Source organism: Zootermopsis nevadensis, unplaced genomic scaffold (genome assembly GCF_977971745.1).
Source record: "Zootermopsis nevadensis isolate Lab colony 2312 unplaced genomic scaffold, Znev_1.0 Znev_ptg000013l, whole genome shotgun sequence".
Lineage (NCBI taxonomy): Eukaryota > Metazoa > Arthropoda > Insecta > Blattodea > Termopsidae > Zootermopsis > Zootermopsis nevadensis.
In genome coordinates, this window is record NW_028259145.1 from 14,179,547 (window position 1) to 14,206,725 (window position 27,179).

General features: G+C 40.0%; 1 protein-coding gene and 1 long non-coding RNA gene across 13 annotated transcripts in view; one reads left to right on the forward strand and one right to left on the reverse strand.

Moving 5' to 3' along the window:
• The window catches only part of mtd (TLD domain-containing protein mustard), a 189,309-nt gene that overhangs the window by 134,257 nt on the left and 27,873 nt on the right, over positions 1–27,179 (reverse strand). For 6 of the 10 annotated variants that reach the window (XM_087348711.1, XM_087348694.1, XM_087348698.1 and 3 more), the window contains exon 1: positions 14,216–14,357. The exons of 3 other annotated variants lie outside the window; for them this stretch is intronic. The gene's annotated coding sequence lies outside the window, so the exon portion shown is untranslated. Of the gene's footprint in view, positions 1–14,215; positions 14,358–27,179 lie in introns of those variants that run through there. One more of the 10 variants, XM_087348693.1, reaches the window with a different exon arrangement.
• On the forward strand, positions 14,532–23,494 carry LOC147873901 (uncharacterized). Of its 3 annotated transcripts, none has more exons than XR_015535139.1 (4): positions 14,532–14,640; positions 15,700–15,881; positions 15,990–16,115; positions 22,210–23,494. It is a non-coding gene; the product is annotated as an uncharacterized LOC147873901 (long non-coding RNA). The 3 variants fall into 3 exon arrangements; XR_015535141.1 differs by having other exon boundaries at positions 15,617–15,881; positions 15,987–16,115; positions 22,210–23,493; XR_015535140.1 differs by having other exon boundaries at positions 14,567–14,640; positions 15,987–16,115; positions 22,210–23,491.

Genomic DNA, 27,179 nt, shown 5'->3' on the forward strand with positions numbered 1-27,179 from the left:
ATGATCATTATCCAGAGTAGTTGAATCCAGTCCACTCCTTCAAAAACTTATTTTTAAAAATTCACTTTAATGTCGACTTCCCGCTTACAACGAGGTCTCCCAAGTTGTGTCTGTCATTCACGTCTTCCAACTATAAGTCTGTATGCATTTCTCATTTCCCCCATGCGTACTACAAGTCATGGCGAAACACCGAAAACAGTTTGGACAAGAGACTACACTTGAAGTTTCAGTTCTTCCTTTATACGAAAAGAGGCCAAATTACTCTACGAGTTACGTTTGTATAAGAGAAAACGTAATTAAGCTTTCGAAAATCTGGATAGCAGAGTCGGATAGACACTACGGCTTGCGTTTCTGAGGGCGATTAATTACTTCACGAGTGCACATCAGCATTTGGATTTAAAATATAAATATAAACGTCCTTACGAACTAGCGCTGGAATGAAAACCGTGAAAATACTAAAATTCCCATAACGTTACCTCATGGGCACGCGGAACACATTTTCAAAACACATGTTGTAACTGATATGATGAGTAAATAACAAAAAAATCTATAGTTGTAACACTCGGAGGGCAAAATATGAAATGAAAAGAAAAAAACACATTATCATAACAAAAGTATTAATGAAAGATGGGATAAAACAAAACAGTTAACATTTCAAAAACAAGCAACAGAAAATTGTGTGTGGCTTTCAAGGTCATCTGGCTGTCATCTTGGCAAATATTCAATAAAGAGACACGGATTGGTTTCGGATATCGGCACACATTTGTTATTCAAACAATAACTCGGCACCTGTCACCAACAAGTACGAATGTACTACAAACACCGAGCCACTTCGAAGCACTTTTAAAGAAATATTTTTGAAAAATAATGTCGACGTTATCAGGAAACTGCACAAATATCTTCCCGACAGAAATCACAAACGTGAAATACGACGTTAAAATTACTTTAAATTTTGAACTGAACATGCTTCTACTAATTTTAGGCTTATATACAGTTTCATTTCGGTCTCCCCCCTCCCCCGGCCAATGTAAACACACTGTGTGGTGAGCCCTGTTGTAGCCCGTCTACAATAAAATCTTCATTACAGAGGCGTTACAACCTGCGTTCACCGAACGACGCGGTTAGCAACCGATCCTTCTTTGTATTCGGGAGGTCTCAGGTTCAAATTTCAGGCCGATAATTGGCTGTCTTGACTGGGGTTTTTCGTGGGTTGCCTCAGTTCCTCCAGACAACTGTAAGGATAATATGATACCTAAAATTAGGCCACGACATCTTGCTACCACATTTTTTCTAATCCATCAATCATCCTATCTATAATTCAACGATTCGACCATACTGCGTTACTGACAGCGCCTTTTAATAAACAACAAATGCAAAGAAATAACCCACGTACGTCCTATGAATCTGCCTATTTAAAAGATCAAAAGACTTACATCAAATAGTCTCTATATACCCCAATGCAACGAATCCACACTAGTATGCAGGATTACAATGCAAACTCATCGACATTCGAGGTCTCGAAGTTGCAAAAACATAAAACTTTAGTCGCTCACTTTCAAACCTTTACTGCATTGTTTATGGTGACAGCGACATGCCACACAACACACGTCTGGTACGCTGACTATAAAGCACATGAAGAAGAAGCCAACAGTCGTTCAATTGGTAAAGATTTCCGCAGTTTTTATGGAAGCCGAAGGTTTAGCATCGTGTTCACAACAGCCCGCCACAGGACCCTATCCTCAGCCAGATGAACCCAGTCCATACCTCGCACCCTATTACGTTCAAAGATCGCAATATCGCAATTGTCCCTCTCGTTCACCCAAAAACAATGTTTTGAGCGTATAGAATACTGTTTATTGTATTCAATAATAAATAATGCGCGGTAAGACTGAAATTAAACTAGGGCGTCTTATCGATTTTGAGATATAAGCCTATCAATGTATTTGTCATGTCCGATTTACTTCAATGTTTTCAAAACGCGTTCTCAAAAGCAAACGGTTTTCATCCAGTCATTTATTACATAGTACGATTCTGCATCTTTTTCAAAGCAGGATATATGCTACTTGCCGAAAAACCCTCTGTGGAACGTATAAGGAATGGCGGTAAGAATCCAATACCATAAACGTTCTGCAACACTTAACATACCGGAATCTTTCCCGACCAAGAGATCCGATAAGGATGCGGATTACCTTTGAGTGCCCTTATCACTTTCAACTGCTTGCTTCAGGATTTGATTTCGTAGTAGACCTAAGTAGGGCAAGACTTCAGTAAACATTCAGATGTATCTTACCATTTCCAACTTCCTTGAGAGCTGTTTTATTTCATGAGCAAGTCAAATACAGATCGGAGTTCAATTTTCGCTCCAGCGAAGACACTAAACGAAGGAATGTTCCCACTTTTGACTCCGTTGAGCCACTGAGCTGCCACTACGAGGCGTCGTTCACGTCACAAATGCCGTTTTTCGCTTTCATGCTCAAGACAAATAACTAAATTGCCCTTATATAATCACTTCAGAGCATGCATCTAACATGTGGACAGTATGTCCGATGCGGATATATTTTCACCACTTAATCCCGTTACATGCTATAAATATGAAGGTCTCCGTGTCTTGTTTACGAAAATGTTTTCTTGGATTACAGTATAATTTTAGAGTTTCATAAATTCTCATACATAACCTTTTTGAAAGGATCCAACGACAAGTGAGCTAAGCTAATATCAAATATAATTTAAAATGTAAAAGCTCCAGGTTGTGGTTCAGTAATTTTGGCGGGGATATTACTAAAATTTGTTTATCTTCTCTGAAAACATGTCTACATAGATCAAGTCCAGACTGTGAGTACACAGTATAGCTGTGCGTAGTTTTGTCTATTCTCGAACACGTGGGCGAAGATACAAAACACGCTGGTAAAAAATTTGTATCCGTTGGGGTCACGAGGTGGTCAATCCAAAACTATTTTCCGAAGGAAACAGTTTACTGCGCTGTTCTAATTAAATCCGATCAAACGTGTCACTTGATCAATTTTGGGTTTGAGAGTAGAGCAGGCTGTCTCTCTATATATATATGTCAGGCGAGTAGCATAAGAAACATCCACGCTAAAACGGCAGAAACAAAGGACCGTGGCAGACTTTTGGACGCTTATGCGCATCTAGGGTCACGTGTCCTCGTGGGCCAACCAGCTTCCGAGAGTTGGTGTATAAAGTATTCAGTTACTTCAAGCGCGCATCAGACGTCATTTGTATTTATTTCTCTCTCCGTGTGCCATTCCCATTCGTTCGTGTCGGTCACGACATTTCGTACAAGTTCAGCCGACCGCCCACCCACGCAGGAATACATTAATTTAGAACCATCCAAACGTACAACAATACAAGCTTCATTTGTTTATACATTCCCTATGAAAGAGAAGAAACGCAGGCGCTGAAAAAATAGAATTTCGGCGAGCTTTAATAAAGCAGGGCGACATGGGGCCCTCGCAAACACGGTAATGAAACATGACTTCCATGAGTTTCGTGACTAGGTGAGCCGTAGCCAGCTTTTCAAAAAGGACTGCTCTGCGGAACACTGACTAAAGCATCTGATTATCGTCTGTCTCACACAGCGACAGCTGCTGGCTTTGCTAGTGTTTCTCTTTTATGGTGCAACAACCAACCGTCTCGCCCTACTTCTTGGGAAAATTAATCCATTCTCTGACTGACTACAGAACGTCGGTACAGAATGTCCCAAAAGTTGTACTTATCCTACCAAGTCTTGAAACCTATCAGATTATGTAGTACGAACGGAAATGCCAAGAAACTTAAAAACGTCGTATCATAGTATCCCTCTTCCCAAGTCATCCATCCACAAACCAGTTACGTTAATAAGATAGTTGTCTTCTGGGTTGTTGAACCATGATTATGGAAGCAGCAGGCACCTCTGAAACGTCGTAACTTCTAGAAGACTATGTGGCACAACAACCCAGAAGACAGCCAACTTCACAATCGCCACCGTGAGAACCTCAAATATCATCGGCTAACTTGTAGTTTTACTCAGTAGGTCCAGAAAAAATATTGCAACAGAGCCTGAAATCAAAGTTACGATTGCTTACACTTTCTTCATAATTTAGCATTCAAAAGCGTCAAAGGTTCGAAGGTATAATAGGATATAATAATAATGAGTTCTTTAAAGAAAAATTCTTTTTAGTAGTGAAATAATATAAAATCATTAACACGCTCCATTGTAAAGTGCAAAACCAGATAGCGAGCGGTTCTGCAGCACAACCTGCGATTCTATACGACAAAGTTACTTGCGCACTAGCATCTCCAGTTTCACTGCATGGCACTCATAAACTAAAGAACAAACAAAGCCTGCAGATAATGTACGTACATAGAACTATGTATGAGTACAGCTGCACGCGCAAACAAAGACCTGCTCTATGACAACAGCAAAGTAAATGCGCAAGCAGTCTTTTACAATGGCGATTAATTCCATGGGGGGGGGGGGGGGGTCTTAGAGATAAACACTTAACTAGGCACCCATTTGTGGTTTATTTTGGCTTTCCTCCCTCTATGAGGATATTTGGATAGTGTCTTTAAAACTATACAATCGCATTCCTTCCGTTTTAAAGTACAACAGCATTTCTCAACTACTTCTAAGCGTCGGAACACTAAAATATAGTTCCATATGACACATAAAATGGTATATTATTATATTGTGTGTATGGGTTATGCAAGTGTATATGTTATTATTATTCGTCTGCATTACAGTTTACATGTTAACATCTCCTAAATATACAAACAGAGTGGCTGAATACTAAAACTAAAGCAGGTTATTCTGAAAAGCTGCGACCTGTAACGCGTAATGTGGAAAATATTGACAAAGGAATGGGAAAACAACAGCAGCACGATAAGTCAAGATTTGAATAAATTCCCACAGCTAATTTAATGCTTTGTTAAATATCCTTAAATGAGATGAAATGCATACGAACGCAGAATGTTATGGGCACATCATGTCAGAAACACATACACAAAACAACACGCATGCACTAATCCCATTCGACGCTAAATCACCTCATAAACGACACAGATTCATTAAAACGCCCACAAACCAACAAAAAGACCATAACTTTTGCCATCACATCTGCTAGACTATCAGGCATGTGATAAGCTCTCCTGCACGAATAAAGCCGCTACACTTACGTTCGGCTTCACATCTTTAGTTAATTGCCTCTTCAAATCACCGTTGCTTGGTCGCTTAGATACTTAATTTTCTGGAAAGGAAGACGTTAAGACGTGAAAACACGAGGCGGTCAAGATAATCAAACGGAAATTACTGGCCGTGATATTTCCAGAGACACTTAAATGTCCGTATTTCTCCAGAGTGAATTTAATATAACAAAGGGCTCGGTTCACCCATCTCCCAAATGCGTCCCTTGTACCAATACAACTGCGCCCACTATTCTATCAAAGATGATCGAACTGCGTGTCTTACACAGAACATTATTTTTCTTTTTACTCAATCAAATATGGGGCTACAATTTATCGAAAAGTACTTGGAATTTTGCTGTGCACACACACACACACAAACAAGCGTGGTCCTTGCATCCTCCATCGTCACGATCACCCTGATGATGGAGGCAGCATCAACTCTAAAACGTTGGCAAACTTCTACAAGACTACACGGCGCTGCAACCCGGAGTACAACCAACTTCGGACTCACCGCCGTAAAAACCTCAAATCTTACCCAACATCAAGGTAGTTTTAGTTTTATTACTAAACTAAAGTACCAGTCCGAGGCCACTGGTGGGAATTCATGACACGGCTAGACCCGAAGAGGCAATAAATATCTAAGTTTATTAAATTATTTCTCCGGAGCTTAATTTTATGATAGTTCTGTACAAGGTAATTCAGGACCAAGTGTAGGGTCCACAGGCGACAAGCACAAATAACTTGACGTAAGTTATATCAGCTCTGAAATCCTACACTTGGTGGTTTAAAAGTCTGTAAGAGCAGGAGGTTGTGTGTCATAACAATTGCATAAAAGGACAGAAGCCTCCAAAGAACTACAAAACGTCCAGCCATTAGTTCACAGCACCTCTCACATCCAGATTTTGAACGCATGCCAGTTGAAAATTCACAGCAAGATACACTGGAAGTGATGGTTCTTGCGAATGACGAACGATTCTAAAATAGTTTAGCCAGCCAATCAGAACCTCAGCATGACCGATGTCAGATAGTCAAGGTTAAAAATCTCTCATGCGTTTTCATTTCAAGTGTGTCCTAACTTTTGCACCATACTGTAATTTTGCAAGCGTAATCGAGTCTTGTGCTTACCTGGCTAAATTTAAAGGTATGACAGATATACAGTACCTTCAAATTGTCAAACTTTCAGTAATTCAGAGATTACTCATCACAAACATTCATAGCCATTAATCACAAACACTACATCTTCAAACTGGTTTCCATTCATGCATCGTGATAGTCGCACACCTGTGGTGGCGACCTTCATAACTCCAGAAACCAGACGCGAAAACAGTTCATGGAGACATTATTCTGCACCACATTTGTGGTCTGTGCCTAGTTTCCTCCTTCAAAACAATTGCAAATCAGGAATGTATTATACTTCACTCAGTTCACACGTCTCAGATCAACTCTTTGCTTATATACTCGTTTAAGCAAGCTCTTCCCTCAGAGTAACAAAAGGGATCTTTGCCATAACAAAAACAATAATAACGTGGTTAAGAACAAAACTAATGGCAAAAGAGTACCACAGCAGTGTGGTATGAGCGAGTGTAGCTACATCCCTTCTGCTAGGAACTACAGTGCAAGAACATTATCTAAGAGACAACATAGCTCTATGACTTCCTGCATTGGCCAATTAAAGGGCATGTTGTGTCAGGCTTGTGTCGGGATGAACAGCAGTATAACTGTCAAGTGATGATAACACGCCATGTTATGGATAGAACCTTGTGCTGTTTCTGGACTTTCATATACAGAAATATTATAGAATTGTCGCGTATCAGTCACTATTAGGTTCCATTTTTGTTATATCGAAATGGCAAGATACACATAATTTTATAAACTGGAATAAGTATTAGGAATGTGTTTGCTATATTTCATCTTCATCAAGGATTACGCCCATTGGCCTGTTTGGATTTCACTTTTATGTGAAATGATTATCGATCTCATTTTGGAGTTAGTCCAAGATGTAATTCCTTCTGGAGGTTTTTAGGCTTGTAATAATATCCTCTGTAGAATTCGCTGCACCGTCATTCTTGTCTATTATTTGGGCGATCAGATCAAGGAGGACGACATGCGTGGGACATGTAGCGCAAGTGGGAGAGGTGAGAGATGTGTACAACATTTAGGTTGGAAAGCCAGGAGGAAAGAGGACATTCGAAAGACCTTGACATGAATGGAATAACATTACATGGATCTTAGGGAATTATGGTTGGAGGGTATGAAATGGATTCATGTGGTTCAGAATAGTAATATGCTGCGGGCTGTTAAGGCGGTAATGAAACCTGGGGTTCCAGAAATGGCGGAAAACGTTTTGGCTGTTTGAGCGTACTGTTAAGTCTTCAAGAAGGACCTGGAGTCTTAAGTCATACTTGTCACGAGTTCTAAATATTTCTGTCGGCGAATTTTAGGCCCAACGGTTCTAGCGACGGTGTGACAATCTGTGTAGAATTATTCTGTAGGACGTCTGATATTGTCCAAGAGTTTTTAGGCGCGTTCACAACCCTGCCGTCCATCCACTAAATCGATCCGCCCGTCTGTATGGACGAAATAACTTGAAAATAGCTGAACGGTTTTCAATTAAACTTGATATTGGGGAGTTCTGCTAAAATCTGTCGACACATTCCAATTTTGATGAAAAATGGACACTTTGCATGAATCCCCTTCGCCTCACAAAGATCAAATTCTAGCGATCACGCACAATTCTTATTTTATGCGCGATACTTCGATTTACAAATTACTCACAATTAAAAACAATAAATATTCCTCGATAATGTACACTTCATCACAATGTACAAAGAAACGTAATTTGGATTGATAATTACTACAGCTGAATTTATTCTGTTTATTCCAGATAAAGACGACAATGTAAAAGACTGTACAAGAAGTGACTGGAAGAGCAGGGAACGTTGCATTCTTTCTTTGGTACGGGAAATGTGAAATCATTAACACACTTATCTTCCAACACATCGGATAACCAAACACTGAGTTCTTTCATTTCATGACTTCTAAACGCCCTACACTACCAACTAAACTGTGTTCCTATGGGTCACAGAGTAACGGAGTTTATTTACAAAGGCCATTCCTTGCTACAGAAAGTTTTACTCTCGAATTCCAAGCATAACGACGATGTCGGGTGACTCAGAACAGACAATCTCGTACGAGCTTTATACAAAGGATTACTTGAGTAGGCCAACTGTTAAGTATTTCCTCCAAAATGTATTTTTTTCCTTTCCCTTGTTACTGTATAATTCATCCAAAACAGAATAATTGCTACGGTCCAAACATGGGGGGGGGGGGGGGCATTGAACGGAAGCAGGCAGTTTTGTTTAGTGCGGTTGGCAGCAGTGCATAGACAAATATAGTGACGACGATTCAAGAGAAGGTAAACTGCGTGATTTTGCAAGCGTAACATACCAGATGAATCTGTGTTCTGTAAGTGGCAGGGTAAACACCTACAACGCCATTGTGTGGAGCACACAAAACCCCCCCATGGAAGGCATGGACTGGAACGTGCAGCACGGAAGGTCAATGTCTGGTGTGCGGTAATGCACGACAGGGTCTTTGGCCCTTTCTTTTCCGCAAAGGATAATGTCATGAGCGCTGGGGTTCATACTCGGACATGATGGAACTGTATGCAATGCCAAAAATTCAGGATGCAGCTTTGCTCTTCACAGTTGTATCCAACAGGTCTCAACTCCCTTCGTTGGGTGCAAATGGTGTGGCCAGGGAGGTCCAAAACCATGCACCCCCCCCCCTCAATTCCCGTGACCCAAATTGCCTATTCTACTTGGGCCATGTTCCTTCGTCAAGCAACTTAAGTCTGCATTTGCCTCAGTCACCCCAGATATTTTTGCAAACACGGCGGGAACGTACTCATCGTTACAATCTCTACCGTCTTCACAAATGTGACTGACCATGTGGAGAACAGACGAAACATCGTCATTCTTAGAGTACCTTACATTTGTCTTTTCACATCTGGGTGTGTTCCTCTGCCTCAACCAAGAAATACCCTGGTGTAAATAAAAAGGAGGGGCAATCACCTCCGCACCACAAGACTGGTGGGAGGCCGGTGCGCATATGTCAACCTGGTGAGCATTCATAAGAAATAGCACTATTATTTAATAACCACTTATTTTGATTTTATCTACTTCTGCTGAAAACTCAGTAAGTAAAAAAGCGAAAGATAAACAAAACAGTGACCACTAGATGATATGAAAGCACACCATAGAATAATTCTGCAGAACCACTATTCTACTTATGAGCTTCACTCTTATGTGGCTGCAGCCGTTCATTTTTTTTTTTGCACGCCCCCTGCAACGTCGGAAAACCACACCTGTTGGATTCGCTCTTTCTGTCCGTCCGTCCGTCCGAAACAAATAACTCCAGAACCGCCGGACGTGTTTGCATGACATTCTATATACACTGGAGAGTCTTTCAAACATTTGTCGTCAGGATGCTCTGCACGGAAGGCAGGCATACTGACATATCTCCGTGTCTCTCGAGCGTAATAAGCTACATATTCATCTGAGCAAAACATGTCTCGGAAAACACTTGCAACGAAAAATGAAGCCCACCAATTACTTTGTTCACAAGTCTTGTGGCAATGAGGAAATTGAACAAAACGGATTTGTAACTTTATCCCTGTACCTTGGGTACAAAATATCCGTCTTCAGAAACCCTAATTATACTTCCCTTAGGGTGCGAGACCAAGTTCCACGCCCACACATTTTTGGACATGGGTTACATTCTTGTATTGCTGCGATGGGGTGAGACTAAGTCTCTGTGGAACTGGGCGTCTAACGCGTTCTTTAGCCACCTCCCAGGTGATACATGAGTGAATACAGAGCAGCGGTTAAACGATTAAGACAGGATATGACCGAAGGACCCTGGGAAAAAAACCTGCCTCAGTGCCACTCTGTCCAACACAAATCTAACATTGACTGACCTAGGTGCGAACCAGAGCCTCCGCCGTGAAACCGTGTGGTTTACTGTGACAGGGTACGGGTGTGTTCAGAAATCTGCATAAAGACTTTTTATTTTTATTTTGAAACCACCGATGCGGCGACAGTGGTAAAAGTAAAGTTCTTGAGTACCTGAAAAAAGAAATTAGGTCGGGTCTAGTTCCAGCTAAATTGAGGCATTTTCGAAGACCCAAAGACGTGTCGAGGTCTTGATTTCCAGATCTAATTACAAGAAATACAGCTCCGTGTAAAATATACTCAGTTTAAATCAAATAATATTTCTGTCAGCAAAGTGATCATCAGAATCAAAGGAGTTAGACCAAAAATGACTGTATTTATGAAACGCGAATGTTTATTTCAATAGTAAAATCAACAGGCTACTCATATGCGATTTTGCGTTCTTAAGGCAGTGAATACGTCGATGTTGGTTTCTGGGTTGTAACGCCATATGGACATCAATTGTTCGGAGTCGCACATGTTATAATAAGGCATTCTACATTATTACAAACGGTAAAATTAAGTACACAAAACAACTCGACAATGACACTTGAGCTGCTACCTCGTATCCAAAGTCTCGAAATGTAGTCCAAGCGATTAGAAACCTCAGGCCTACTGATAAAGTTTAAGATTAACTTATTCGTTACTCATTTACAAGGATAAGCACGAAGCAAAACAGCGAAAGTGGTGCAAGATTACGCTACCGTAAACAATTTATTATTGACCCTAAGCCTATTAGGTACATGCCGCTTGAAACTTACACGGAAAGTCAGAGTATGTATATAACAAGAGTGTCCCGAGAAGAAATGACCAACTTGGAAGTTTGGTCAAAGCTCAACCTCCGAGTACTTTAGAGTCTTCTCTGATTAAATATGTTTCAATGTGGAACGACGATGAAAAATTACACTGACACGTATAAACAACAACAGTTATGCTAATCAACTTCTAATTTGTTTAATATGCGTTTTAAAAAGAGAAAAAAAAGACTTTCATTTCGCCTAAAAATAAAGATTAATTTCACAGCGGTGTGAGCAAGCAATACATCCTTTGTAGGAAACAGGCTTTCTAATGACATCTAACGACAACAGTTACCTGCCGACCATGACTAAACAAACCATCAAATAAACAAATCGCGCATTCTACTTGCCTCACTGCCTGCCACATAAAAAAGCAGTTCAATCCATGCGGCCCACTGCCGTCCAACAATGCCTTGAGAATGACCTGTCATTAATTCTGTCAAGTCATAACAGTGGCCATGCTACGGACTGGATGCACGGTGTTCGATTCTCGGCGAGGCAGGAATTGCTTCTATTCGCTAAAATCGACAGACCGGCTCAGGGGCGCACTCGAACTCCTATCCAATGGGTACTACGACGCTTTCCTTGTGAGTAACGTGGCCGAGGTGTGAAGATAACACTCACCTCCATCTTGTGCCAAGATAAATAATTCGTGGAACTATACCACCACTTCACATGTCTGCGCGGTTTCGTCCTTAGTTCTGCACCAGGGAACAACTGGCCTTTTAATTTCAAAATAACCAAGAGCAAAATACACTCGCAATATTATTTTCATTGCCAGGAAGCAGTGAAACTCCCAACGGATATCAGCTTGGACCAACCAGCAGCTAAAATATGACACCAGCTGAAGTATAGAAAAGTGCTTTTATGGAATAATACCGGGTCTACAATTTGTGTCTTTCGGGGCGTGGCTTGCGTTGCGTGATCGGCCGGCGATCTGTTGACGTCGGCAGGACTGGTGCGTGTTCTTCCCGTGAGTCACAGGCGAATCAGTTTCAGTGTCGCTAGTAACAGCGAACTACGAATATTTCGCGTCACTAATACATGTTATTACATTAATTGTTCTTACCTTAAATCACAAAAGATGTTCAAAGTGACTTCCTTGTGCTTGCAGGCAAGCTTCACATCTCGTTAACATATTTCTAAATACTCGACGAAGCTCTTCTTGGGATATTGCCGAAATGAATTGTCGTTTCCTGTTCTTCTTTTTATCCAAAACTGATCCCGTACTACGAAATTTTTTTACTAAGCTCTCTATCATGGGCCTGCTAGGAACACTTACACCGGGAAAATGTCTGCGAAATTTACGGCGAATATTTGGCATATGTTTCGACTAAGAACACACGTTGCTTAATACTATACACCATATTATCAACGTCAATCCGCGACGAGGGACGCAATGAAACTGATTCGCCTGTGACTCATGGGAAGAACACGGACTAGTCCCGCCCACGTCAACAGATCGCCAGCCGACCGCGCGGTGCGGGCGCGCCCCGAAAGACGTAAATTGTAGACCCGGTATTATTCCATAAAAGCACTTTTCTAAAATGAATTATAAAAGGCAACTATTCGAATTAGCATGGAGCAATCATAGCACTAGTATCAGATTAAATCAAGAGATGAAGTTATAATTTATTGACCGAGCATGTTTTGACCTTTAAAAGTTCATCATCACGAGTAACATTCACTTACTGAAACGCAAGCGACTCCGGTTTTAAACTATGCTCATTTTACAGAGAGACTTACTGAACATAAATATTTAATGTCAGATAACTAGACCAAATAACGGTACTGTCCTTAATATGGGCACCCCTGAGAAAATCTTCAGAATGTTTGTTTTGTCCGTAGAACGCATCACGGATCCTTTCAGGCAGATCGAGATCACAGCGTCAGCAGCTCTGTTCACTGACAGCAGCGCGTGTCCAGACTTGTTTGTGAACAGAATCACCGTGTACGAAGGCGCTTCTGATATGAGGGTAATTGAATTGTGTCCTTTTAGAACCACAAAATGTAAATGAGAAATGTGTTACTACACAACATAAGTGGTAACAGTGTTTGACGATGCATTTCCGTTTTGCTGGTTTTTATCTGAAAGGATTCTGTTAACAAAAATTGAAATGCGTACAAAGTACCAAATAGCTGGGAAAAATTGTGCAATGAATGGCGAAGGAATTGTTACAGAAAACGGAACCGAAGTAAAGTGGACAATGGTAAGAGAATTATCTTTGAGAAGCTGTTACTGTAGTTGAAAAAGTGTGTAAATTAAAAGAAGACCCATTCATTTCGAGTATAGGACATTTCGTTAAATATTTTTTCTTTGTGTATAAACAGTTTCTAGGAGTTATTAAAACACGTTTTTATAAGACTGTCATGTGAAGAAAGCTTATTCTTTTCGATTGTATGATATGCCCATAATTTGTTCATAGGGTCCCTAATATGGACACTTTCCAGCCATAGACTCTTTAGTTTCACCTATCTCCCCGACTTATTTTACCTAAAAATAATCATATCCCTTTGATCCCAATCCAACAGAGCCCTCAAAAGTACAGCACTCCATCTTAGGTAAAAAAAGAATACAAATTATTTAATGCTTAAGAAACCAATATCTGGCTCAGGAACCGAAAACTACTGCAACATTCATTATTCTAAAAAAAGATGTTTTACATACATGCATACTTTCTACAAAAACTGTATTTCATTCTTTTGAAACAACTGTCCTAAGAACACAAGTAATTAAAAATACTTGTATTACAACGGCACGCAGGCTAATGTAAAAATAACACGAAGGAAAATTTCCTTGAAATTAAGTCATGCCAGTAAGAAAAATTACCCACCCCTGAATACACTTCACTGTATTCATCAGAGTATCTATACGATGTGACTCCATTGAAATAGCTGTGTATAAAATAATGACCAGAACGAGCGATGAGTTTAATAATAAGCAGCTGAAATGGTAACTTTTACAACCGAATAGGAACACAATTCTTGCTTATCAGTCATTGTTTGTGTTATGCTGAGTTCTACAAATAAAATAAAGGGACACTGCATGTTCAGCAAAGATTCACAAGGTAAACTATTGGAATATGTAATTAATTTGACAGCAGCTCGCGTACTCGTGCCGGTAATTCAGATAATGAATATGAATTATTCTGAAGATAGCTCACATACTCGTATCAGACATTCTCGCAATGAGCTGATCTCAGAAGAAAACTCAGAAATGAAACCTTCCACTGATCTACTACCTACCTCCAAAGAACACCAGAAAACTTTCACAAAAAAATCACTGCCCACAACACCATCTATTTTCTGGGCCTCACAACTTATTTATTACAATAATCCATTTCCAACGCACAAACACATGGCACCCTAAAACAACACAGACAGGATTCGGTGACAGCTCGCGAGCGACTGGTCGTACCGTTACACCCGTCTCAGCACCACAGAACAACCTACTTGCTTTCTGGTACTTCGTTCAGCACAGCCTGTACTACCCAGTCTTCCAACCAGCAACACACTTCATACATTCTCCCCTCTCTCTCTCCTTTCACTCGCAAGGTTCAACTGAAAAGATAAACTCAGACCTCATTTCTATGTACAGCATGCCTTTGTGTACTGCGGTGTGGATGCTTTAAGGGAACACGTCAATGCACTTCACAAAACAACGTCAGCAGGTAAGACACTGATTTTTGGACCTCCGTCTCAAGTGATGGAAAGTTTACCTTCTGTCATTTTCATAGGTGTACGTTTCCGTTATTTCAATATACCATTAGGTAGTGCATCTACGTTTAACGGCGTGTATTCATGCGTGACAAGCCTATCATATCTGCATACATGTCACTGGCACACAGTGTAAAGAATTACATTTCCAGCGGCCAAAGTCTCTCTTGAGAAGTCGATCTTCGCTCAGCTGGCGAAGATAATCCCCGACAATTCCAAAGCCCTAATGATCTTGTCGCGTTCACAAGAAGCACTCATAAGAGCTTCTAATTCTACGGGAGGTCCCAGGTTCAAATCTCAGCCAGAAGATCGACTTCCAGAAGTTCTTCGTGGTTTTCCTCAGTTCTCGGAGGCAAATTCCAGGACGGTACCTACAGTTAGAAAATTCCGTGAGAGTCCCTTAAATTAGGCAGCGACCGCCTTCTTCCATATCCTTTCTATTTCATTGCTCACCAGCCTATCAACCAACGCTATGTAGTCTGAGTTACCGGCAGCGTCGTTAAATAAACCACAAACACTATTCCTCATCCTCCCTGAACGACCAGCCACTCTACAGCCAAGGACGTTTAGAGTTCCGTAAAATTGGACCCAATCATTTCCTATGTCACGTAAATAAGCCATTTTATTCTGTGTTATTGTATGTTGTATGTTCAGTTTTAGCCCTTTGATCAAAAACAGCCCTTCTGCTAGATGCGCATCAGCTGCTAATATCGTCTACAGGGACTTGGACATATTCGAGACGAAAATTGTCACACTTCTTCACATTCTATAATAGTATAATCTACTTAATTGATTTAAATAATTTTTACAAATATGCTAATATATTTACTTGCAATTTTCTTGTGTATTAACGTCCCCCGTACTAATGTATTTTATATTCTGCTTGTTTTACCTTTTATGTTTTTATTGTGTTCGTGTGCTCATCTCTAGCTCCTCCCACAGTCAAGTACAGGAAGTAAAATGCACACACCGAGTTCCCGTTATGATCAGCTGTCTTCCTGTTCCACCCCCAGTTTGCTTATTCGTGAGAGCTGTCCCGAATATCATACAATGGCGTGGATGGTTCAGCGGCCTCTGTGACGTGGTCGCTGTGACATGGCAAAAGTACGGGTGTTCCAGTGTCGGCACGTGTTTGCCTCTGTCTCCCGTAGTATTAACCAACCAACGGCTACATCCCTTCGGGAGATGGCTCAAGGTAGGCCCTTGAGTTTTATTTGTTGCTATATCAGACATGCTCGCATGGTAACTAAAAGGAAACAACCGGGAGAATCTAACAGCTTTAACAAACTTGTTTATCCAGCAGACATTCATTGTTTAACTTCGCCTTTCGGGGATGAGCTGGGTCGAATGCTGAGGAGAATCCGACGATTCGGCGAACATTGCAGTTACCGTTTTCAGGGTCCCGTAGAAATTTACCGACGTTTCGGAGGTACGTACTTTCTCCATCATTAAACAATCGCATCTTCATACTCACCGCTGTGAGAACATGAAATCTCACTTTGCATGAAAATCGTCCTGAAAGAAATACCACGTCGAGGTAAGGTCTGAATTCATCTGATTCAGGGCCGAATCCGTGTGGACATGATAGCGAGTCTTTGGGATTCACAAAAGTGTGGAATTTCTCGACTAGCTGAGTCTCTCAATTGGACTCTGCTCCATGGAAACAGTTCATGAAAGCCTCTCGATATACTGTGTAAAAGGAACAAATGACGATACAGCGTATCCTAGCAAAAACAAGCGCCACACAGCAGAATAAGCGGGGCTTCCCATAAATATTGTATTTCACTCATAGTTTCCGACATGTCAGCATAACATTCCAAGTTATTAACTTGTACGTCTTGCATTAGACCTGAAAGCCAACTTGAATTACACGCCGTCGTACGTAACATCAACGAATCGTATCAATTTGACTTGTGCACGCCTTTGGAAATGTTGTCACAGACTAGCGTTGCCCAACATATATAAATATTTACTGATGACCCATAAAATACGAGTAAACACCAAGCACAGTAGTTAAATAAAGAAAAATATCACAATAATGCACTACATATAACCATACAATAAAATGCCAATATGTAAGATTTGATGTTTTCACAGCGGTGAGCATGAAGATTTCTGTCTTCTGGGTTATTGCGCTGTGTAGTCTGGTCGATGTTTACCAACGTTTCAGAGGTCATACTGCCCTGATGACGGAGGCAGTATGACCTCTGAAACGTTGGTAAACGTCGACCAGACTACACAGCGCAACAACCCAGAAGACAGAAATCTTCAAAATGCCAATAAGTTGACTAGTTGGTTGGTTGATGGACTGCAACAGATTCAACTATAATCGTAATTTCCACCATCAACACATCAGACAAATCAAAACCAGAACTTAAAACGTGAATTGCATTAACTGACATTTGGTAGTGGCATTTTTTACACCACATGCAATCTTTATACCGCCATGATTCGGTTCCAAAGACTCTTAGATATAGCAACATTAAACACGAGACCTATGTGAATATTACCTCTTATACTACTCACAACACGCGACAGAAATATTATGAACTTTGTAACATATATCATGATACCGGTATTAATCGGACACTGTTCAGTGTTTCGTATATGTGTGATGAAGTTTCTATTTAACTCATGACAAAAAACGAAACATTCCTATTGTTCTCAAAACTACGCTGACTCATGGCAATAACAAGAAGTTAAAGCGTCGGTTATTCGCCCTTGTTTTACTTACAGTAAACTACAGATACATTAAAATAATGATCTTCCTTGGGCTGTTTATTGTGACAATAATATGAATATAGCCTATAATAAAGTTGAAAAGAAAGTAGACCCACATAAAGCGTCTCTTCTTCATGCCAAATTTTCCTAAAATAAACTGCCCCACTGATGTAAGTACGATACATGTGAACTCGCAGATCTCTTCTATCATTTATCGCCTCGGTGCACATAATAATCGATTTATACCATAAATGGTTTCCAAGATACAAAAAAAGTTGTAACCTTCCACAGACTTATGCATATATGAAACTCGGTAGAAAGGCATGCCAGTCACCCCAAAGCGTACACGGACACACTTGGATGATCTAGACGTAAATTAAGAGATAATATTAAAATGGATTCCAACGAAACAGGATGTGAGTGTGTGGACTGGATTCATCTAAGATTGGGCCCAGTGGCCGGCACTGTGTAAACGGTAATGAATCGCCGGGAACCAGATAAGCATTCCTCACCTTTTCAAAAGTGTGTGTACAGTGCTTTTCATAATTATTCTTACAAACTCACATGTTCACAACACCACGAATTAACTAATACGACAGATAAAGTAATGACGTGACAGAGATACTCAAGGTTAGTTAATTACTCTATTGCCTTATGACGTGAGGTCATGGCTAGAAAAAGGCAAATATTCGCTCTGGTTTTATAAATCTCATTCTGACACATTCATAAAGAGGAAGTTTCACATAGATTTACAAGTACTGTGAAGTTGGTTGGCATGCCGTAACCAAAGCACGGGAGGAACTCGGTTACGACTTCGATATTTGTTGAGCTCCCTTCACACGGGGTTCACTTTGAAAATTTTTAACTTTAATTTCAATAATTTTAAAACATCCCGTATATAAATATTTTTCATTATATCACCTTGAAGTATTACATTTTAGGCGTGAGCAGTGCTAGCGGAATTAGATATAGGATTCTGTAATCGACTGCACGTGCATCTACGATGCTTTTCGTACTAATTCTGTTAGACCAATTTCCTTTCATTTCAAGAACATTAAATCATGATTCGAAGCTATACAGTTTAAGCTACTGATAAAGCGTTGTTAAATAAAATATAAATAAATCAATGAATCACGATCCACTATAAGGTGTGAATTTGATAAGTTAGAAATACACAAACAATTATGAATACTGCATCAAATATGTTTACGTATTTATGAGTTGAAAAATACATCAAAGGCCCGTGTGTATTAGCGACATCGCCACAGCCTAACAGCGCTCTGATGCAGGCAACTACTGTCCTTTGCCGGCACAGACCATCAAGAGCGCTGCACGATGATGTTATATCTTGCAAAACTAATTATATCATGCAGAACCCTACATGGGATGTTAAAGTCTTTGGCTAGTTCGGGCATTTCCAGCCTTCTATGAAATCCGGCGTTTGATTATTGTGTTTACAAAAAACCCTAGCTGGCCATATCATGAGAAGGATTAACCCGGGTGAGACACTTCGCTTTAAAGTTAAGCCTCTCCTCCCATCCACGCCTAGGCCTCACATTAAACGAGTATCTCATCGGTCGCCGGTACACAGAAGCTAAACTTTGTAATCAAAAATAAAATATGTTGTCGACAGCCGAAAGCAGAGCCTTCAGATAATGATCGTGTGTTTTATTCACCTCACGGTCTCCTTCCAAGGCCCCTGATCAGAGAACCGCCTTCACTATGTTATCTGGCTCCATACAGCACTTGAGACCTTGGGCCAAGTTTGCAGCATTGAATTTATATCGACTATACAGTGTCAGCTACATGCAACACAATATATAAAGAAAATAGTTCAATTGGATTCAATTGAAGTCAAGTGGGATCATATACCCGCTCAACTTCGTAACGTGACGGCAGTTCTGACTTCTTCATATGCTCAGAAAGAACACTTTGTGAGAAACATCGTATTTACATACAATTGCTGCTTTCTGAATAGCTAATGATTATAACAACATAGTTGCTAATAAGGCAAGCAGAGATTAGAATGCCCTGTGAGAATCTTGGTACTGAAACAAGTTTGGTGCCAAGGTCAGACATATATACCGAGCCCTTGTTTGCAAAAGAAAATGACGTCATTTATATCCCCTTGTGCAGACCAAATTTAATCGATATAAAGTTATAAATATTGTGGCACTGCACCTATTCTAGAGGTTCAACATTCACTGTTTTTGGAATTATCTTTCGAGTACATAAGTGTATAGTCCGTTATTTAATACAATAAACTATAAAATCATGTACTGACTAGGTACTCCGTGTATTAACTAAGATTAGGTTCTACAGCAAGTTGACTCCATGAAGTAGAGTCCTGAGAACCTGACAGTAGTTCAGCTGGCCAATAAATTCCCAGTCTTTTACGGAACCTGGCGGTTAACTGTCGTGTTCACATGAGCCAGCCAATGGACCTAATCTCGAGTCAGTTTAATCCAGTCAACTTCGTATGATCATCAACACCAAGGACTCCGAAGAGGTCGTGTTTCGAAAGCTTTCTTATTAAAATAACTTGCTGTGTACGCGTTCAATATCTTTGAACAAATTGCATGCCCCGTCTATCTCATCTTCCCTGAATGGATGACGTAAAGATATTTTGTGGAGATAACATATTGTGAACATTGTATCAATGGGTTTTTGAAGTCGAACGCATCCATACAATTATGTCACACAAACGCATTCAAAAAGCGACATAACTTGTCAACTGTGATAAGTGTTTGTGTCATGCTAAATGTTATTGATGCTAATAAAACTGTCAAATTTCTACCACGTTTGTGTTTGCTACTCGTGCAGTTAGGAAGTTCAAAGTTTAGGCAAATAATTATATGAAATGCAAGGTAATGTTGTTTTAAGAGTACGTAATGCTCCTGTACCATTTCACCTCATTTATGCGTTGCTATTCTACCAGAAAACAACTCAACTCATTCAAAACACTTCGTTGTGCCTTGGGCCTGCTTGGGGAGATTTGGAAACTCATTATCCTGTGCAAGCACAAGCCCTCTTTTGATTATGGTCTTCTGGTTACGAACTAAAGTTTTCGAAGAATATGCTGCATCAATCTTAGTCTCGTAGATGGAGGCAGCACATTCTTCAGCACTGGAAGTAAAGTATCATGTTCTTCCTAAACGCTGGTATACAACCAAAACACAACAAGGTGCAGCAACCCAGAAGACCACAATTTATCCTCAAACCGCCGCGAAAACCTCGAATCCTACTAGTCGTCTTATGAATCTGAAGATATGTGACAATGGTTTAGTATCATCAACAGGGAATTTTCTTTAGGCACTGTCCTCTGTAATGATGAGAAATATACAATACTAAGTAGGATTTGAGGTTTTCACGGCTGTGAGTCCGAAGATGACTGTCTGATGGGTTGTTGCGCCATGTAGTCTGGTAAAAGTTTACCGACGTTTCAGAGGTTCTTGATGCCTCCATTTTCAAGGCGATTGCGGCGTCTTGTTGAACGAGCATAAAACACAATCTATTATACCGCGACCACAGAAATAGAACAGCAGACCAGCTACTGGAAGGACAGGCCTATGTTTTGGCTAGAACGTGACAACGTGGATACACGGAAAAGATGTAGTTTGAACGAGCGTAAGAATCGATCCAACATGTGTCATATTTTATTTGCGCCATCTCCGTGTACTGTTCAACACGTTTCCAAGACACCAGACAAAACTGTAATTTCAAACATTATGCACCTAACAACAAACAAATTACGGTTGATACCACCTTTGCACAACGCTGTGAAAAGCTAAAATCTGATAGCTACCGAATGGGCTCTTCCTTCAGTTACAATTTTTAAACTTTGTGTAGCAACCAATAAACACACGTGGAACATGTGAAATGTCGGAAGAAGGTTTTGTTACGAAGAGAACCAAACAAAATTTGGTAACATCCTAGAGATGGCTGTCGATCCTACAGCAACTTTTAGTTTATTTAAGCTACTGGATAAAAGTACGGCGCGTGTATCTGTTCTGAGAAACAGAATACTGTGTAAATAATTGTTCATGTGTGCACGTGCAATAAGCCACGAAATTCATAAGCGGGAAGCGGAACATGAGATTAAGAAACTTTATACAAGGATGAACAAAAGTTCAACGATTTGTTCTTTAGACGACATAACGTTATTCCTAAACAAAGTAGATGAAAATGTTCAAATGGCCGACCCTTCCGTCCTTTCAAATTGAATTAATTCAGTGCACCTAACATCTAACTTCATGGTAAGTCAAAGACGGCATAAATTATGTAAATTAAATGAAAATGACGGAGAACAAACTGGAGGTCAAGCACTGTTTAGTGGGCTATTCACATCTACTAGGAAACATAAAAGTTTGTTAAACGACTGCCCGAGATAATGCACTGGTCTCTGAAAAATAAAGCACTGAAGTTAATACTTGACACGCATTTTGTCGTGAATCATGAATACAATACATATTGAGAAAATTCTTAATATTCAAAAGGGACAAACTGTACATTTTAATATTTATCTACATGGGATTACTATTACGCGGTAATGAAATTTGTCAACTTTTTCAAAACTTAAATTCGAAGGTTCTTTTTAATCCTGCTTTATCCCAGTTTTGAATCTGAGGATATATGTTTTAATATTATTGTCCATACACTTCCGACTAACATTTTGTTAGCAGACACAGGCAGTGCCTGTTAGAGCATAAATACAGTTTGTGAATAAGGTATAATTTAGTTCATATTTTACTTTATTCGGTGATGGAGACCTTACTCATTGACATAAACCATTCTCTCTTTAGATTCGGAAGAAACAGTGTTTCTTCTCTAACACCAACATGTGTGTATGTGCAATACGTCAGACACCACACAGGCCTACTGACAACATGTCAGCAAAGTCTACCCAGCTTTCTATATTTTAAATGTCTTGTAACAGCAGAATTAACATGTTCGTTCTGTGAAAAGATGAGGTGAGACCATCACTAGCTACCTTCAACTTAATGCCTTCTCAAGACTGACTTGTGACAGATCTCTGAGGCAGTGCAAAACGGACTTGTTTGGAATGCTTGCCAACTAAATAAAATTCGCATCAAGGAAAAATCTGTTTATGACGCCTAACCTACCTACCTACTGTTTAAAAAATCTAGCTTCATAAGTTCCTACGCTCGAACCTATGAATAGTTACAAAACCTAGAAACTACAGTCCAGCATACATGCAGAACCGCTCTTATAGCTGTTAGTTACAGATTAGATCAAGGACCAATCCACTGCAGGGATCAGACATCTGAGGCCATCAGGCCCCATGAGACCGTTCAAACTTTTCATGTGGCCCGTCACATGATTTAAGAATTGGCCAATGCGAGACGGGCAAACATTTCTGGTACTCAGGAGAACACTAATATAACTACAAATACATTATCTAAGCGCAAGGGGAAATTTTGCAAACGGATATTTTGATTAAACAAATACAAATTGAACGGATATAGGCCTCTAAGGGAAAAATCTGGTTGTTGAGCAACGGCCAATTTAACAAAATAATATGAAAATTACTGTTGTATTAATAACTACAATTTTATAAAATTACCAATGCCTTCGAAGTCAAAATTGCAATTTCGGTCTGTCCCAACTGCATTTTTAATTTCTTTCTGTGGCCCTCAACGAAGACATGAGAGCAGTCAATGCGGCTCGCTTCTGTAAGATAGTCGACCCTTTATCCACCGTGGTTGAACTCATGCACACTTATGTCATTAGAACAGAACATCACGACGTTATTCGGTTAATTTAAGACGATGTATCAAAGAAGTGTGGGGAATTATTATCAATCAGAGGAGTGCTCGAGGCAGTGGTCATGGTCTGATTAACGGTACTGCGTTTGAAGACTTGAGATCTATTTCGTGTTGGCCAGCATGCACAATGACACACACACCTCACAGTGAAGTCGGAGTCGGAAGCAATTTTAGGTGGGGTCGGTAAAAACGTACCGACTCCGGCCTCGATATAAAATCTTAAGAACAATTTCTATACCGTGTGAGCCTCCAGCAGCCTCACGCTTAGGGACATACAACGACGCGTTGAGCCACATGGTGTGGGAAAAATGCTTTGTAGGTACCTTAAAAATACAAACTGTCTACAAATCAATCTATTTCTGCAATAACCATTAGACGTATAATTAAATATAGGTTATAAGTCTAAAACGTAGGCTGATGATTCACATATTGAGCTTTTATGAGGTTGTCGCTGTCGGAGTCTGGGTCGAAGCCGGAGATTTTAGTACCGACTCCATAGCCCTGATATCCAGCACAAGGCCTTGACGCTCACATAAGACGAGTCAGCCCAACTACCTACCTGTCACTAATACGTATAAAGTATAATGACGCTGTGTGCCAGTGTGCTGCGATATTCCTGCCACGCTTGACACGTGGGGACTATTTCCGGTAATAACACCCACAGGCATTGCGCAAGACCCAAGACCAGCTATTGTGTGAAAATTCACCTGCTCCTTGGCAGTGCTACAGGTCAAGTCAGAGTCGGCCCTGGAGCATTGCTGCGCGGCCCGGGGCGAAACAGTCTGTGCGGAGCCCTCTTTAAGATTTATACAAAAAGTATGTTTAATACTACCGGCGCCAAGATTCATATTTATTAAAGAGTACACTCTCATCTCTTTTCTGGAATTACAATATATCAATGTGGCTTAAAATACAACTCAGCCGTCAATACCATTACTAGGAGCCTGCAAGTACCTCTGCACTGCCTCAGAAAACCTACTGTCTTCAACTAGGACTTTTCTCATAAATGTAATGTCGGAAAGAATACTGTAGCAGCCCACAGACGTGCCAACAGTCATTTCACACCAGATATTAAGCATGTACAGAAACATGGCGTAAGAAACCAATGACAAAATACTGTCATTTTATCATTCTACTTTTTCCGTTGTTCCCGTGACGTCACAATGCTCATCACATATCGTAAAGGCAACAGTGCCATAGCTGTAATTTTAGTAAACATGCGCTTTGGTAATTGTTGAAACAATGCGTATTTCCTATAATCAGCACTCATGGTCAGTCACAGTGAAACTCAACAATGTCCTGAAGTTACAAAATATTGCTCTGCAACTATGTATGTTAACAGAAAATAAAAATTAAAATCCAGCGAGGAGAAGCATTATAACTATAACCATTACCGCCATCAAAAATCTTTCAAATTCCTACGGAAACGAAGAAAAGGAAGTTTTACGAACAGAACGTGTTCCCAATATACACTATAATTAAAATTGATTAAGTAGTGAAACCTGGAATCTTGTGCGATACTCATAAGTGACAAAAACAAACACCCCTCCAAGAGTCCCATGATACGTGTTTTAGACGGTTACAGTCATTAAAAGATAACTGAGAAAGGCCAATGAAATGACGACATAACGGCTGCCATATTGCCGCATCAACCATATGACAATTCGACCTAACCCCTACACATTTATCACAGCATTGTCGAGACTACATTATTAACATAAAAACATTCTAGCAGTCTGCATGTTAACAGCTGGCTGCTTAACTTTACGATGACTCATTACATATCTTATGATATTAATAACCTTAAGCTACATGTTTAACACCGCAGATTATACAAACATATCTTAAATGAAAACAGAGTGAATGGCGGCCAGATAACCTCTCACGGTCTACTGACGAAGACTGCTAAAGGAGATACAGAGTGACAGAAATAACACGAATCCCACTTTAACGTTTATAATCGCTTCTCATCTCGTCTCATGATTATTGCACCACCGGCCTCAACACAAACTGGAAAAAAATTCTGGGAAGAAAATGATAACTACATTCTCCACAGTCAAGCATGTACAATTCTAAAGATGGCCGTCTTTTAGGTTGTTGCGCCGTGTAGTCTGGCAGAAGTTTACCGACGTTTTAGAGGTCCTTGCTACCTCTATCATCAAGGCGATTACGGGAGACAGCCATCTTCAGACTCGACGCCGTGAAAACGTCAAATCCCAGCATGTAAAAATCGTTTAGACGTGTTTTGGGCGTACAGCTACCGAAGGCTAAATGAAACACATTGATGGGATGCTGGCAAACTTCTGGTTCTGAGAATATGAATATTGAACAAGCACGCATTTCCCCATTTTGCATCTAACATCTGAGTTACAGTGGCGAATGCACGTGAATTAGAAACCGAACCCGGCAACTAAAAGACTGGAAACCATGCCGCTTATGTAAACTGATTTATAACATACTGAAATTATATAATTTGCATTTACAGCTTCAGATGATCTTAATTTTAAAAAATGCATCCATTAGGAACACTATGTCGAGTCGGTGTATGGGGTTATGAATTTCCAATAACATTACATTCAGAACACCGAATACTTCATTAAGTTTGTAAAACAGTATTGCTGCTACCTCATTAAAGTGCAACGAAAATAGATTTTATACCACAAATTTCTCTGAACGATCTACTCAGAACATAATTAGTTCATATTTTAAAGATCCAATATTTATGTATACCACATGAATGACGTTACATTTCTGTTATGATTACAAAGAGAACAAGCTCACACTGTATTTTACTTACGTAAAATGACGTTCATTACTGATCTAAACAGCTGCCTAAAAGGTGTATTAACTAAACATAAGCTAAGTCTTTACGATTAACGGAGTTATTTAAATTTCACACATGGAACAAATTAACAAATATAAAATAAACGACAAAGTGCTGAATTCGTTATGTTCATCGCCATGTTTCATGAGGGTATACAATGTAACTCTATACACTTGACCATGCACCACACATTATACTCTCTGTTCTACGTTAGTGGCATCATCATTGACTCGGCATTTGACCGGTCTCGGAGTAAAGGTAGTTTCGTTTAGTTTAGATTATTACCAACAGAGACGGCGCCACGAAGACGATCTTGCCAATTGACTTAATACAAACCGATTTTCGTTGTTTTGCATTCCAGTTCCTTCATTTCTTCTCACGTGCACTGACAGATCCGAATGTGTGAGTTTTATACATGCAGATATCCTATGAATAATTTGCATCAATCAGCTAGTTCCGCTGAGAATATCGTCTTGGATACTCAGCAAAGGCAGAATATAACCGCAGAGCACAGCTTGCGAACGCGTTTATGCCAGGTCGAGTCGAGGCAAGAACGGTTTGTCACAAATTACGTGTCCATGTACTCCGAAACACATTACAAAGCTACTGTTACCGCAGCGACAATAAACGCTGGATGCCTGGGTGTCCAGAGATTGCCTTTCCAAAACATTTAAAGCATTTTATGAAAGTGTGTATGAGAGAATTTTACCTTTCCATTGCAATTTACAGGATATTAATTCTGAAACTAAAAACAGAAAGGGAAACAGTGACTGATTTTAATTAATTAATTAAAAACTTAGATAAAATGTAGCTTTGAATTATCAGGTAGCTTATTAGCTTCTAATAATCGGTGTTACGGGGCAAACCGATCTACACACACCCACCAACCGCTTGGCAGCTGTTTAATGCATCACGCGATTCCTATGTGAAGGCGTCACAACGGGTGTAAGCCTATATGGGTTACGTGTATAATGTACACACACTTCTACGAATGCCATAATTAAGAAGCACTTTAATTATTTCAATAAAGCTTAGTTTAAGAAAACCCCATGGGAACAACGGTGCTTTCGCTAGCAAGTAAACAAATTATATTCGCTCCAGAGATTCAATAATTAAGGTATGTATGTCAAGTTTTAAAATTCAAGAACACTAATACGGTCGA